This window comes from Camelus ferus, chromosome 35 (genome assembly GCF_009834535.1).
Source record: "Camelus ferus isolate YT-003-E chromosome 35, BCGSAC_Cfer_1.0, whole genome shotgun sequence".
Lineage (NCBI taxonomy): Eukaryota > Metazoa > Chordata > Mammalia > Artiodactyla > Camelidae > Camelus > Camelus ferus.
In genome coordinates this window covers 14663285-14679634 of record NC_045730.1, presented here as the reverse complement: position 1 = coordinate 14679634, position 16350 = coordinate 14663285, and the positions used below count along the sequence as shown (strand labels likewise).

Here is a 16350-nt window from a genome sequence, read left to right as displayed (position 1 = left end):
ATGAGGCTCCATTCAGCCCTGAAACTTCTGCAGGGCAGAGTACGGGCAGGTCTGAGTTCTTCTACAACCAAAGGTGTAAGAAGATAGAACAGTAGGCAGCATCAAAAGATGACTGGAGAAAGAAGATGTGATGTATAGATATACATCGTGGAATATTACTCAGCCATAAAAAAGAATGAAACAATGCCATTTGCAGTGACATGGATGGACTTGGAGATTATAGTATTAAGTGAAGTAAGTAAAACAAAGAAAGACAAATATCATATGATATCACTTCTATGTGGAATCAAAAAAAAATACAAATTCTATTTACAAGCCAAAAACAGACTCATGGACATAGAAAACAAGCTATGGTTACCAAGGGGGAAAGGACAGGGAGCGATAAATTAGGAGTTTGGGATTAGCAGACACACACTACTGTATATAAAATAGATAAACAACAAGGACCTACTGTGTAGCACAGGGAACTAATATTTAATTTCTTGTAATAACCTTTAATGGAAAAGAATCTGAAAAGAAAAAAAATATATCTATGTATGTGTATGTATAACTGAATCACTTTGCTGCACACCTGAAACTAACATTGTAAATCAACTACACTTCAATAATAAATTTAAAAAGAAAAGAGAAAGGAAAAAAAAAGCAAAACAGTAGGAGGTGTCCCCTTCTGCCCAGGCCACCTGAAGTCTCAGAGGTGACGGAGCAGTTCCCATGGCCTCTCTGACTGCGGGGACTGTTCCCCGCCCCCCTGTGCCTGGACCCCAAGCCCAGTCTGACCTGCAGGCCCTGCTGGCCCCCTTAGTGGCTCCTTGCCCCGCCCCCAACCTCCTCGACGCTCCTTTGCCCACGTTCCTCAAATCCCAGGTGGAAATGGCTGGCGGGGCTTAGGGTTATTGGACTGGGGCCACCGGCTCCTCCCAAGGGCCCTTCCTTAGCACGTCTGATGCCCATCACCCCGGCAGCCTGGCCCCCTGGAGGGAGGGGTTCTACCTGTTAGGTTAGTTTGCTTGAGCTGAGCTCTGTGCTGTCATAGAGACAAAGACAACAGGCGGAGCATCTTCTGAGCCAGTCTCGGTCCTCTGCAGCCCCTCCTGCACCTGCTTTCCCAGATCGGACACATGGGCCCTCAGCCCGCGCTCATGAGCCCCACTCTTCCATGGTATCTGCGCCTTGTCTTCACGGGGTGCGGTAGAGAGAACAGGCCAGGGCTCAGGGCCTAGAAGACCCAAATCTGAACCCCAACTCTGCCGGGTTAACCTGCAACCTCGGCCCCAAACCTCTGCACAAGCTTGTCAAGAGCATGAAATGAAAATGCATGTAAACGCATTTTGCAAAGTATTACACACATGAGGTTAGAAATGTGCCCCCCTTTGGCACTGTCTTCTAATAATTTCCTTGGTGGTCTTCTTACATCTGCAATTATCTTTTTAAGATTTAAATTTCAAATTAATTTTAATTAAATATTAATATTAGCATTTAATATGTCAGAAGATGTGTCCCGCAGCTGCTGTCCCAGCCCCGGGAGGCTGGCCCATCTTGCTCCTCCTCCAGTGCTCCCTTGCTCTGAGTCACTGTACCTTCTGTCTCATTGACAGCTCATCATGACAGTCTTAGTCTCAAAAGATTTCCTCACTTTGCTGAGCATGGCCTGGGGGAACGGAGGGGCCAGTGCGCAGGCAGTGTGGGGATACTGAGGTCCCTCCCTCATCCCTGCTGTCCCCTGTGGGTGGCACATGTAAAGCTCAGGTTGGGGAAGCCGACTTGGAGCCTTCGGTGGGAAGACAGGGAACCACAGAGATGCCACGTGACAGTTTTGGAACCAGCCCCAGAACCTTCCTCAGTCTTGCCATCAGGTCAGTGACGGATGCTTTTATGGTTTCAACCATTTGGCCGCGTCCAGCCTGCTGCCTGATTTTGTGACCGTGTTTTCCTGGCACACGGCCAGGCTCAGCTGCTGACGTAGTGGTGGTGGCACTTTTTAGCTGTGGTGACAGGGACTGTGTGGCCACAAAGCCTCAAATATTTGCTATCCAACCCTTTGAAGAAAATGTTTGCTGACTCCTGATTTAAGTCATTAGCTAGTTGGGTTTTTAAAAAAAAATTTTAAAATTACTTTTAGCCAAATGCATCTTGCCTGATCCAGTAGCAGAAAAAGTAACCCCAAAGAGCTCACCATCTCCAGCAACAGGATGGACATGGCTGGTGGGCTGACAGGCTTGGAAGCGCCATGCCATGGTGGAGCTCATGTCCATTGTGCCCCTCTCCCGCAGGCCCACCGCGTGGCCGCAGGGTGGACACGCAGCCTCAGGGTCACTGACTCTACACAAACTTCCCGGGGGAGAAGGCAATGATTATTTGCTGTGCACTTTTTCTATTTTTAACTTTTAGGGCAAAGGGAGCTTCCCCATCATCCCCTCCATCACACTGAGCAGAGCTGGGCCACACGTCCACACCTAAACCACCTGCTGGCCCACACTGGCCACTGGTCGGGTGAGTTTTCCCACCAGAATTGCCTTCGACTAATCTAGATCTATCCACATGTGTCTGGCATGTAGTAGGAGGGCAATACATCTTTTTCAATAAATTAAATACATCAAAACCAAATATAAAATGCTGGTCGGTGATGAGTGCTGGGAAAACAACAAGCAGGTTCACTGGGAGAGAGAATGTGGTGGGAGACAGACAGGGAAGCACTTCGAAGAAGGCATCTGAGCCAGGACCAGAGGCCAAGGGGGAGCCAGTCTTGGAAACTGGAGAGGTGATGGGCACGAGGGTGTTCCCGGCAGAAAAGCAGCTGGACCAGCTCTGTGCTGGAAGCCTCCAGTCTGCATCTGTCCACATGAGAAGGGGCCGGGCAGTGGGGCCCTGGGTGGCATGGCATTGGAGCCAGTCCATGAAGGAACCTTGGGGGTGACCAGGGAAGAAGGAAGAGACATTCCTGTGAGAGGAGGGCAGATGCAAACACCAGGAGGTGTGAGCAGAAAGTCTTGTTCTAATAGCACGCAGCCCGCCTGCAAGGTGCGGAGGGCTGGGGGTGGGGGCCGGGGGGCCACACTGGAGGACTTCTCCTGTAGAAAGCTTCGATGACCTGGTTAGGTTCCTCTTAGTAGGTCTGGTGGGAGGAGCTGGTAGTGACAGGCTCTCGTGAGTTTTCTTCTCTCTGCTTCCCTGTGCCTGTCCCCGCGGTCATGGTCAAGCTTTGGCTGCATCCCTGCTCTCATCTGTGTCCTCATCTGTAAAACTGGGGGCTTTAAGCTTGGATCCGGCTCTGTTATTCTATGAGTCACTCACAAGTAGAACAATGAGGGAAAACCAGTTACTGCAGAAAAAGCCCCTCATCTCCAATCAGCTCTGTCCTGCTGGATTGTTCACCGAGCAGTAGGTGGGGGCTGAATGAATGGTCCCTGTGGCTCTCCCTTCCCCGGCTGGCCCTGTGTACCGGCAGCCTTCACACGGAAACCAGCTCCTCTCCTGCTGCAAATACTGAGAAAGCCTTTCACCTGAGTGCCCTTGCTCTTGTCAGTCCACTCACCACCCCTTGGCCCGCTAGGGCTTCCTAACTGCAAACCTGGTCAATTTCCCCAGCCCAGACAATGGCTCTTCGTTAACCTCAGGATAAAACCCAAATCTCCTCCCATGGCTCCCAGGGCCTCCCATGCTCAGGCCCCTGCTGAGCTCTCAGCACTAACTCCTTTCTCCCCTCCAGCACCCAGGTGGCAGAGGACAGCCCCAGGAAGCCTTCCCCACCCCTTGCATGGCTGGGGAGGCTCCCGGCTGACACACTCCCATGGTGCATCGGGACATCCCTCTGAGGGCACCTGTCTCAGAGGACCATGGTTCTTCACTGAGTCTTCCCTTGAGGGCACCAGATGTATGGAGCAAAGCACACAGAAGGCAGTCAGTCAATGTGTATTACATGAATAATGAATCTGAATTCCTAGGGAAAATGAGAAGAAATAAGTGATTAGGGTTTGGTGGTGTCAACACACACACGCACACAAAAGAAAAAGGAATCCAAAAACAACACCAAAGGTAGTTAAAAACATCAAATCACATGGGAAAAGAGCAAAAGAAGAAGAAAGGAACAAAACAAAACAAAAGAACCACAAAACAACTGAAAACTAATTAACAAAATGGCAATAAGTACATACTTATCAATAATTACTTTAAATGCAAATGGAAGAAATGCTCCAATCAAAAGACATAGAGCAGCTGAGTTGATTAAAAAAAAAATAAGACCCATAGACATGCTACCTATAAAGGACTCACTACAGATTTCAAGACACACATAGAATGAAAGTGATGACTGGAGCACTTCTTCCTTGAAGTGTACAATCTCCCACATTGAATCAGGAAGAAATAGATAATATAAATTAGCTGATTACCGGTATGAAATTGAATCAATAATAAGAGAAACTTCAAAGAAACAAAAGTTCAGGATGTGACAACTTCACAGGTGAATTCTACAAAAAAAAAAAAAAAAAAAAAAAGAAAAGAAAAGAAAAGAAAAAAATTGAGGAAAGAGTGCATCCAAGCACACTCTTTGATACCAAAGCCAGATAAAGACACTACAAAAAAGAAAACTTACACCAACAATTCCTGATGAACATAGATGCAAAAAAAACTTCAACTCAATATAAATACTAGTAAACTAAATTGCAAAATGCATTGAAAGGATTATAGAGCATCATCAAGGGGGTGTATTCCCGAAATGCAAGGATAGTTCAACATCCACAAATCTATCAGTGTGATACACCACATTAATAAATTGAAGACTAAAAATCATATAATCATCTCAATAGATGTAGAAAAAGCTTTTGACAAAATTCAACATCCATTGTTGAATAAAACTCAACAAATTAGGGAGGGAGAGAACATACCTTAACAAAGCAAAGGCCATGTAGACAAACCTACAGCCAACATCATACTCAAAGGTGAAAAACTGAAAGCATTTTCTCTAAGATTGGAAACAAGACAAGGAAGCCCACTCTCACCACTTTTATTACTTAGTATTGGAAGTCCTAGCCACTTTCTATTTCAAGAAAAATGAAAAGAATCCAAATTGGAAAGGAAGAAGTATAATTGTCACTGTCTGCAGACAAATGACACAAAACAGAGAAAATCCTAATATGCCACCAAAAATCTATTGGAACTGATAAATGAATTCAGTAAATTTTCACAATTCAACATTAATATACAGAAATCTGTTACACCTCTAATCGCTAACAACAAACTATCAGAAAGAGAAATTAAGAAAATAATTCCATTTATAATTACATTATAAAGGATAAAATATCAAAGAATAAATCTAACCCAGGAGGTAAAAGACCTGTTCTCAGAAAACTACAAGACATAGATGAAACAAACTGAAATGACACAGACACAGGGAAGATATGCTGTGCTCATGGACTGGAAGAATTAATATTGTTAAAATGACCATATTACCCAAGGCAAACTACTCATTCAGTGCAATCCCTACCAAAATGCCAATGACATTTTTTATAGAACTAAGACAAATAATTCTAAAACTTATATGGAAATACAAAAGACCCCAAATAGCCAAAACAATCTGGAGAAAGAACAAAGCTGAAGGCATCACACTCTGTGAGTTCAAACTACACTTCAAAGCTATAGCAATCAAAACATGGTACTGGCACAAAAACAGACACATAGATCAATGGGCAGAGATGAACCCACATTTATATGGTTAATCCATCCACCACAAAAGAGGCAAGAATATACAATGGGGAAAAGACAGTCTCTTCAATAGATGGTATTTGGAAAACTGAACAGTTACAGGCAAAAGAATCAGACTGGACTGTTTTCTCACACTATATACAAAAATAAACTCAAATGGATTAAAGACTTAAATGTAAGTCCTGAAACTTTTAAACTTCTAGAAGAACAATATGCTCTTTGACATTGGTCTTAGCAGTATTTTTAAAACATTTCTTCTTGGGTAAGGAAAGCAAAGACAAAAATAAACAAATGGGACTACATTAAACTAAAAAGCTTTTGTAAGCAAAGGAAAACAATGAACAAAATGAAAAGGCCATCTACTGAATGAAAGAAGATATTTGCAAATTATATCTCTCATAAGGGGCTAATATCCAACATATACAAAGATGTCATACAAGTTGTATGACAAGTCATACAAGTCCTACAACTCAACATCAGGAACAAAACCAAAGACAAACCACAAACAACCCGATTACAAAATGATCAGAGGACCTGAACAGATGTTTTTCCAAAGAAGACATATAAATGACCAACAGACACATGAAAAGATGCTCAACATTGCTAATCGTCAGGGAAATGCAAATTAAAACCACTGTGACATAGCATTGCACAACTGTCAGAATGGCCATTACTGGAAAGACAACAGATAAGTGTTGGTGAGGATGTGTAGCAAAGGGAAGCCTTTGTGCTGTTGATGGGAATGTAAATTGGTGCAGCTACTATGGAAAACAGCATGGAATTTCCCCCCAAAATTAAAAAAATACTATTAGGCTTAGGTAGCAATTCAGAGGTAAACAGTGGAAGACTGACAATAAAAATGGAGAAATCTCTGGATAACAGTGATTTTCATGTCACTCCAGTCCCAAGTAAAACCCTTTGTTGCTAGTAAAACACTGATGTGGTTATAGAAAGCTAGCTCTTTCAATGGACAACTCACGTTTGCTTCTCTTTATGTGAAGCACATTTGGAATTTATTGCTAGTTCTCTTTCAAAGCTCAGCCTAGTGGGTGAGCTCAGCACTGAGCATTAAGAGGGGAAAAAACCCAGATGAGCAGGCACTTGTGGGTGACAGGTTGTGGGGTGCTTGGCAGGTGGGGGAGGACTGGCGGCTGCTGGGAGGAGGTGGAAGAGTGTGCGGTGGGGCCCCTACCCCTGTTTATCACCAGGCCCTGGGTATTAGGCATGAATCCTGGATCCACAGTGGAAACCCAGCTGGACAGGGTGCTCTTCCTCAGAGCCTGACCCTGGGCTCCTTTGGGATTCTGGGCTGTCCCCCCTAGCTGTGTCCTCATGACGAATCCACTGTTCTTTGCAGAGATGGGAGCTCCGATGGGCAATGCCCCTACTCCTGCAGCCTTGCCACAGGTCAGCTTGAAGAAGCTGCCATCAGGCAGGTGTTGGGAAGCCCACTGAGCCCAGATGGGCAACATGCAAGGATCTGGGATCAGAGAGAGGGGAGTCGTATGATGCGCAACTGACACACATTCCTGTGAAATGAATGACAACCTCTGACCTGCCTCATTTGGCTGGTGAGGTTTGGGATGCGGTGGGGAGGGGCCAGGTGCTCTGGGAAAGGCTGGCCTGCCCCTGGGGGCCTGGGTGGCAGTGGTGGGGTGAGAAAAACACATCTCCTGGGAGAAGAGTCAATGGTCCGGTTTCAACACTGATTGCCGCATCCTTCTAACATGCCTTTCTGTCCATCTGTCTCCACAATGCAGGAGGGAGGTGGGGGTACAGTCTCATCCTTTAGGGAGGAAATGGTGACCTAGAGAAATCAGTGCTTTTCCAAGCTCACTTAGCACACCCATGCTAGTCTGGGGTCATAACCTGTGGTCCTGTTTGGGTGGAAATGCCGAGACTGAGAGTCGAAATCAAAGATAACCAACAACACCTTTGTCAATGGTATTTTCAGCAGATTTGTGATTCTTTAAAAAGCAAAAATAGTAAATGAGGGGAGGGTATAGCTCAGTGGTAGAGCTTGTGCTTAGCATGCACGAGGTCCTGGATTCAATTCTCAGTCCCTCCATTAATCAATTCAATAAATAAGCAAATAAACCTAATTATCTCCACCCCTAAAAAGAAAAGTAAGTGAAATGACCAAAGCATTCTTGAACACCTGCTATGGGACACAGGGAGGGACTCATTATAGCCAGGAGTAGTGCAGGAACAATGCTTGTCCTCAAGGAGCTTGGACCTCGGTCAGGAGATGATCCAGAAACACTCAGGAAAGTAAGTCAACCTCACAGGTGTTAAAATCAGCCAAGTCCAGGCCAGCCAGGAACCAGGGTCCTGGTTCCTGCCTCATGTGCACTTCCCAACCCTCCTCCTACTGGCACCAAAGAAGACATCTCATCAGTCCCACCAGTCCCCGCTTACAATTGCTCACAGTCTCTGAGGTCAGAGAACTTTGCCTGTAAATAAACCTTTAATAAAGTTGGTCCAGCTGCCGCCAGCCTCTTTCCTCTCCCTGTATCCTGACCTACCATCCTGCTTCTCATCTGGCCCCGTGGCATAAAGCAGACACGCTGTCTCCCGCCTGCGCGCCTTTCAATACACTGTTCCCTTTGCCTGGAGTGAGTGAAAATGCCCAAAATGTAAGTAAGAAGAAGACTGCTTTTTTTTAATCTGTCCAGAAAGAGTCAAGTTCATACCCTAGGAGTAGGTTTTCATCAGTCTTTGCCAGGGAAACACATTTCCTTTAATGAATGTGTAAATCAAATGACAAATAAGTAATACATAAAAATAAGTTCCACAGTGAGGCCAATGTAATGAGAAAATGAGGCTGTTTGGGGGGCAATTTAAGGCATCCGGATGAGCTCTGTTTTCTCCCCCTTTGGAGCAGTGTCCTCAGGGGCTGGCTGTGCCGGTCCTGGTGCAGGGACTGAGAGCAGCCTGTGACCAGAGGACGGAAAGGCTGCTGCAGCCTGCGTGAAGGCCATGGACTTCACACTGAGAGCAGTCACCCAATCAGCTTATCCAAGATGATCCGAGTCGTGGCTAAGCGGAGGGAAGGGAAGCAAGTGAGATGACTTGGCAGAGAGACATGGGCAATAGTGGAGAGGGGGAGGGGTCTATGGTCCCACACCCTGAAGCTGGCCATTTATGTATGACGCCTATATATATGCCAAATGGAATAATATTTATATATAAAACCACACCTCTCCCATAGTGGCCAGATTCAGGATCTGGAAATCAGTTATTATATATATTATAGTATTTTATACACACACACACACACACGAAATATGTAGCATATCGCATATATATATTTAGTCATTATTTACAGCATATATGTAGTCCCTATATATTCACTATAATATATATATATTCTACCATTAAGTACTGTGTTGTCCTTTTAAAGAAAACTGTTTCAGATCCTGGAACTAGTCCTTCAAGCTTCAGGGTTTGAGGTCATCTGTGCAAAACTCTGTATGATTAGTTAAGGGATTTAGGCAATCACTCGTGCCAACCTGATCGTAAATAAATATAACCGTGAAATATCAGCGGGGCTAATAAAATCCCCTAGATCACCCAGGTGATCCGGAATATGTTTTGTTTGAATTTCTAGATTATTGCAGTGAAAATAATATAATTAAGAAATTGTCTTTACCCAGCGTCCCTGTGAGCATGCACCCACAGAGCCTCAGCAATGGGGAAATGGAGGCAATTTGGTCTAGTCCAATGCCAAATTGTAGGACAACTTGGTCTAGCAAAATTCCTCTAAGGGAGGAAAAGTCTCCTGGGTCTGTGGAACACTCAGTGGCTCTTTGGTTATATAAATATTAACCTGAGTGGGAGAGGTTAAGGCAGACATTCCTTTGTGGTCCTGGAGGGACAGAGGGTTTGACCTTGGGGTCAGTGAATGGGGAAGGGGAACAGCTTCCCTGCAGAGGGTGGGAATGAGTCCCAGCAATATGGCCACAGTCTGGCACCCAGGAGAAGAGGCAGGGTTTCCTGTGCCCAGGAGAGGAAGGAACTGATGAATTAATGAATCCAACATTTGGGCTCAGCTCTTCCTAATCCCAAAACATTGGGCACAGACGTTTGGATCCAATAGCATGCTGTGAGCTGTGCTTGGAGAAGGAAGAAGCTGCATGCGCTCTGAAGGAAGGAGTAGAAAACCGGGGTCCGGGGAGGGGGGTGATGGAGGGTAGGGGGAAGGGAGGTTGGGGGGAGGGGGAGCTGTGCAACTGCAGGGATGAGGGGGGAGGGGCTGACAGTTAAGGTAAGAGCAGGAGTTTGAGGTGGGAGTGGGGAGACAGGCACTTGGCGGTACCGGGCAGTCCTGGGAAGGCACTAGGCATCCCCAATCCCACCGGAGATGTGGGTTGGGCCAAAAATTCAAGTTACCTGGATGGGGAATCTTTCAACCTGAACATCGGGCTGTTCCACTGTTAACTTAGGGAGAAACTCTTAGTTACTTGTGTCATTCATGGCTTAACGAATCTTAAAGTCTCCATTGGCTTCTTTTAAGATATTTACTAATGTAAATGAAATATACCAATTCAATTTAATTCTCCAGATTTATTCCATGTGTTGATATTGTGTTCCATGATGTTGAATGGCTATGTTCTATCTTTAAATAAATGAATTCAGAGAAAAAATAACCTCTTCTATTCATGTGACAATGGACAGTCTAACTAGAGTTTGGGGGTCTGTATAGAGAAGTAATCAGAGAGAAGCTGGAAGAAGTTGGTTAAGGCCAGATCACTCTATAATACTGTTTGCCATAGATTTCAAAATACTGCCGTGTGACCCTGTGATGTGTTTAGAAAAGTGAGACATTAACTTTACACCCTAAGAGTGGTTAATAAGCAATCACGAACTTAACAATCGACAGGCAACTTTAGCAAGTGCTTCAGACGTCATTGTATAAATCTGCACAGAGAGCCTGTTAGCCTGTGAGGTATTAGAAATAATTTTTCATTGGTGGAATAAGTGGTCTTTAGGACACGTGGTTGCTAGAAAGACTGCATGAGCACCTACACGATGAGGTGTGAGGAGGGAGGTCTCAGAAGCCCTCCCCTCCAGCCGAGCTTTCAGTGCAGCCTCTGCTGGGCCCTCAGCCCCACCCCTCCCTGCGGGGGACGCTCTCACCTGACTGAGCAGAAGGCTTGATGCAGAGGCGCTCACAGGGTCGGGCTCACAGCAGACCTTGCAGGCAGGATGCTTGTAGGGGAGCCTGAATGGACACAGAGCAGGACCTCGCCAAGGCGCTAGGGCCGGGGGCAGTGGCTGTTTTCATACCTGCTGACAACTGTCTTGTTCGTGTTGTGCTCACCGTGACATTCGCGGTTGACGAGAAGGGAAGCTGCTGCTCACACCTTCTGGTCAGTTTGCAGCACGTGGGTCATCTTGACATGTATGAAAATGGCGTTTAGCATTTAAACCACTGGCCATAAGGGAGTCACTGGAGATTTCGGGGGCTGAGGGCCAAGTAGCTGGGGAGGGGAGATGAGTTAAGACCAGGGTAGAGCCAGGAAGCTGGTGGACCCCCAGCTAGGGCTTCTGCAAGGCCAGAGCCCATGGGTTCCTCAATTCTTCTGAGCCCAAGGCTGGCCCCACACTTCCCGAGTCTGAGGGGATGCAAGGAGAAGCCAACTCAACCCTCCGGTGACAAAGACACACTGTGATGAGTCAGGAGGATGCTGTGTCCCAGACACATGGATTGCATTTCCTCCCAGCTGAATGTGGGGGTGGGGTGGGGGTGGGGTTCAGAGCAGGGCCAAAGTGGACGGCAGGCAGCCTGAGCTTTGCCAAAAGTCACACATTGAAGCTGGGAGGAAGGCTGGGAAGTTCAAACTCTCCTACAGCAAGTTTGTGATTCCTCCCCTTGCGAGATGGAACTGGGGCTGCAATGGCCTCTGAAAAGAGCCAGTGTGAAGTCATCTTCACAAAGAAATGAAGGAACAGGGAGGCGCCTTGCAGGTCACTGACCCGGGGATGGACTGTGGGGCTCGGGAACCCATTCCTGCTCACCGCTCTGGCAGGTCTGACATTCTCTCCCCCACTCTTGCTCTGAGATTCATTTCCAAAGTTTGGCTGTCTTTCAGTTGGAGGCAACAGTTTCCCTGATCAAAACTCATGAGCTGTGCAATGCACATGCTATTGCTCCCTGGGGTGGGTTTTCAAAAGTTTGCAGGAAATAGAGTAGAACAAATACATAAGCTGGGAAATTGGCTGGTCTCCCCCGGCCACCCCCTCCTTCTCTCTTCTCAAGCTGAGTTTGCAGGACAGAGAGGGGAAACCTTTAGAAATCTTGAGCACATGGCTTTTTTGTAATTTTCAGGAAACTGTGGACATTTGGAGACTTAAGCTCAGACAAGATCCCACGTCTGGAGGTATATTAAGGACTGGTACCCAGTGATTTTTTTTCTCAAGATTTCTATCTCTCCCTACTCAAAGCACTGTCATGAAGAATGAAAGCTGAATAATCAAAACCATATGATATTGGCATAAAAACAGACACATAGATCAGTGGAACAGAGTCAAGAGCCCAGAAATAAATCCATTCATATATGGTCAGTTAATTTACGACAAAGGAGCCAGGAGCGTGCAATAGGGAAAGACCAATCTCTTCAATAAATGGTGTTGGGAAAACTGGACAGCTGCACGCAAAAGAATGAAGCTGAATCGCTGTCTTACACCATGCACAAAAATTAACTCAAAATGAATTAAAGACTTGAATGTAATACCTGAAACCATAAACCTCCTAGAAGAAAACATAGGCAGCACACTCTTTGACATTAATTTTTGTGGTGATTTTTTGGATATGTTTCCTTAGGCAAGGGAAATAAAAGCAAAAGTAAACAAACTAAAAAGCTTTGAACAGTGAATGAAACTATCAACACAACAAAAAGGCCACCTACTAAACGGGAGAAGATACTCGCAAATGACGTATCAGATAAGGGGATAATCTAAAATATACAAAATGTATTTTATTACCTATATTAATATCTAAAATGTAAAAAGAACTCATACAAGTCAACATCAAAAAACAATCTGACTAAAAAATGGGCAGACAACGTTAACAGACATTTTGCCAAAGAAGACATACAGATGGCCGACAGACAGAAAAGTTGCTTAACAGCTCTAATTCCCAGGGAAATGCGCATCAAGCCACGTGAGATACTACCTCACGCCTGTCAAAATGGTGAATGTCAAAAAGACAACAGATAACAAGTGTCGCTGAGGGTGTAGAGAAAAGGGAACCCTTGTTGGTGGGAATGTAAACTGGTACAGCCACCATGGAAAACAGGATGGAGTTCACTGAGAAAGTTAAAAATAGAACTACATATGATTCAGAAATTCCATTCCTGTGTATTTATCCAAAGAAAATGAAAAAAACTCATTCAAAAAAATATATGTACCCTTATGGTCACTGCAGCATTACTTACAATAGCCAAGACATGGAATCAACCTAAATGTCTACCGACTGATGAATGGATAAAGATGTGCAATACACGCACACAATGGAGTATTACCTGCCATAAAAAGGATGAAATCTTGCCATTTGTGATAATATGGATGGGCCTAGAGGGTATTATGTTAAATAAAATAAATCAGACAAAGAAAGACAAATATTGTAAGATTTTCCTTATACATGGAATCTAAAAAACAAAACAAAGGAACAAACATAACAAAACAGCAACAAAACAGTATCATAGATACAGAGAACAAACAGGTGGTTTCCAGAGGGGAGGGTAGTGGAGGGAGGAGAGAAAAGGTGAGGGAGATTAATAGGTACAAACTTCCAGTTACAGAATAAATGGGTCACAGGTATGACATGTACAGCATAGGGAATATAGTCAATAATTGTGTAATATTTGTGTATGGTGACAGATGGTAACCAGATTTATCATCGTGATCATTTTGTAATGTATAGAAATATCTAATCAGTATGTTGTGTACCAGGGACCAAGATGGTGTTGTCGGTCAATTATACTTCAGAAACAAACAAGCTCATAGAAAGAGATCAGATTTTTGATCACCAGAGGTGGGACTCGAGGGGAGAGGGAGTTGGATGAAGGTGATTAAAAGGTGCAAAGGTCCAGTTATAAGAGAAGTAAGTCCTGGGGATGTAATGTACAGCATCATAAATATAATTAACAAGGCTGTGTGCTACATATGAAAATTGTGTAGAGTAAATCCTAAGAGCTCTCATCACAAGGAAAACAATTTTTTTCTATTTCTTTAATTTTGTATCCCTATGAGATGATGGCTGTTCACTCAGCTTATTGTGATAGTCATTTCATGATATATGTAAGTCAAATCATTTCTCTGTACACCTGAAACATATATAGTGCTGTAGGTCAATTATGTCTCAATAAAACTGGAAGAAGAATAAAATAACAACTAGTTAACCATCACTGAGTGTTTGGCATATACCAGGTGAGTACTTCTGCTGGAGTAATGCATTCAATCCTCACAGCTGTTTGGGAGAGTGATTACTAATCTCCCATTTTATGGATGAGAAAACTGAGATTTAGGTTAGATTTTTTCCCCCAAAGTCATTGTAGTGGGTTGAATGGTGGCCCCCAAAAGATACATCTAAATTCTTGGGACCTGTGAATGAGACATTATTTGGAATAGTCTTTTCTGATAAATTTAAGGATTTTGAGATGAGATTATCCTGGATTACCAGGGTGAGCCCTAAATCCCATGACAATTTTCCTTTTGATAGACAGAGGAAGAGAAGGGAAAGATGGATACAGAGTTTGGAGTGATGCAGCCAGGAGCCTAGGAGTGCCCAGAGCCACAGAAGCTGGAAGAAGCAAGGAAGTACCCTCCCCTGGAGCCCGCGGAGGGAGTGCAGCCCTGCTGGCACCTTGAACCCGATTTCCATGGCTGAGCGAATACACTTATATGCTTTAAGACACCCAGTTTGTAGTAGTCTGTTACAGCAGCCCTAGGAATCCAATGCATACAGTGCTATAGCTCTTAAGTGATGGAGTGAAGGTGCCATAAACGTTAAAGCTGTCATTATAGAAAAATAATCAGCGACGTCCAATAAGAATTGTACTATATTATCAGATAAAAAATAACCTTAAGATATGTATATACAGTTGATTCTTGAGCAACATGGGTCAACTTACACACAGTTTTTTTCACCGTGGCTTCCGTGGCTGCACCCACCCTGATGGGCGGTCTGTTTCTGTGTGAGCAAAGACCAGGGATGCTGGGCTGGGCAGTTCCAGAGCCCTACAAATGAGCCACTGTCTTGCTTAGTTTTGTTTTTTAAGTGATATGATGTACTTTAAAAGGGGAGGCAGGTCAGAGGTGATTTACTCTCACAACTACTCCTTCACATATTCCTACCTGGATTCTTTCTTTTAGTTTTATGTGCAAAGTTTCTTTCTTTCTTTTTTTTTTTTTTTAAGATCTAAATATAATAAATGATGCTTTAGATATTTTCAAATAATAGCCAGGCTGAAACCAAAAATCTCAAACTGGCAAAAGACACTGCCAATTTTTGCAGTGTCCCTTTTATTTTTATTTTTTTAATCCTTTTTTAAACTGGGGCATAGTCAGTTTACAATGTTGTGTCAGTTTCTGGTGTACAGCATAATCTTTCAGTCATACATGTACATACACATATTCCTTTTCATTATAGATTACTACAAGATACTGAATATAGATCCCTGCATAAACAGTATAAACTTGTTGTTTATCTATTTTATAGATAGTAGTTGGTATCTGCAAATCTCAATCTCCCAATTTATCCCTTCCCACCCCTTTTACCCCCTGGTAACCATAAGTTTGTTTTCTATGTCTGTGAGTCTTTCTGTTTCATAAATGAGTTCATTTGTCTTTCTTTTTAATATTCCATATATAAGTGATATATGGTATTTTTCTTTCTCTTTCTGGCTTGCTTCAGTTAGAATGACCATCTCCAGATCCATCCATGTTGCTGCAAATGGCATTATTTCATTCTTTTATATGGCTGAGTAATATTCCTTTGTATATACACACTACATCTTTATCCAGTCATCTGTCAATGGACATTTAGGTTGTTTCATGTCTTGGTTATTGTAAATAGTGCTGCTGTGAACACTAGGGTGTATGTGTCTTTTCAAATTAGTGTTTTCCAGATATACACCCAGGAGTGGGATTGCTAAATCATATGGTAAGTCTATTTTTAGTTTTTAAAGGAACCTCCATAATCTCCTTCATAGTGGCTGCACAAATTTACATTCCCACCAACAGTGTAGAAGGGTTCCATTTTCTCCACACCTTTTCCAGCATTTTTTTTGTAGACCTTTTAATGGTGGCCATTCTGATGGGTGTGAGGTGATACCTCATTGTAGTTTTGATTTGCACTTCTCTAATAATTAGTGATGTTGAGCATCTTTTCATGCACATGTTGACCATCTGGATACCTTTTTTGGAAAGATGGCTATTTAGGTCTTCTGCAGGGTCCTTTTCAAATGAAAATATTGTCCATTGCTTTTAAGAACAATTATTAAATGATTTGACTCTGAAATTGACAGACTTTTCCCCTCTGTCCAAACAGTCCCATCTGTCCCATTAAGTCAGGAGGAATTCCTGCATTGTCCTAGGGAGTTGGAAGCCCCTCCAGGAGGGCCAGAGAGTGGACTTGGATGATGCCCA

At 43.8% G+C, this 16350-nt stretch overlaps 1 protein-coding gene across 18 annotated transcripts in view; it reads right to left on the bottom strand.

Moving 5' to 3' along the window:
* The window catches only part of LOC116661551 (ADP-ribosylation factor-like protein 5B), a 75391-nt gene that overhangs the window by 6817 nt on the left and 52224 nt on the right, over nt 1-16350 (bottom strand). For 8 of the 18 annotated variants that reach the window (XR_004317440.1, XR_004317428.1, XR_004317427.1 and 5 more), the window contains 2 exons: nt 10837-10921; nt 8413-8736 (listed from right to left, as the gene is read on the bottom strand). The exons of 2 other annotated variants lie outside the window; for them this stretch is intronic. The gene's annotated coding sequence lies outside the window, so the exon portion shown is untranslated. Of the gene's footprint in view, nt 1-2555; nt 3938-8412; nt 8737-10836; nt 10922-11020; nt 11094-16350 lie in introns of those variants that run through there. 8 more of the 18 variants (XR_004317443.1, XR_004317447.1, XR_004317437.1 and 5 more) reach the window with 3 other exon arrangements.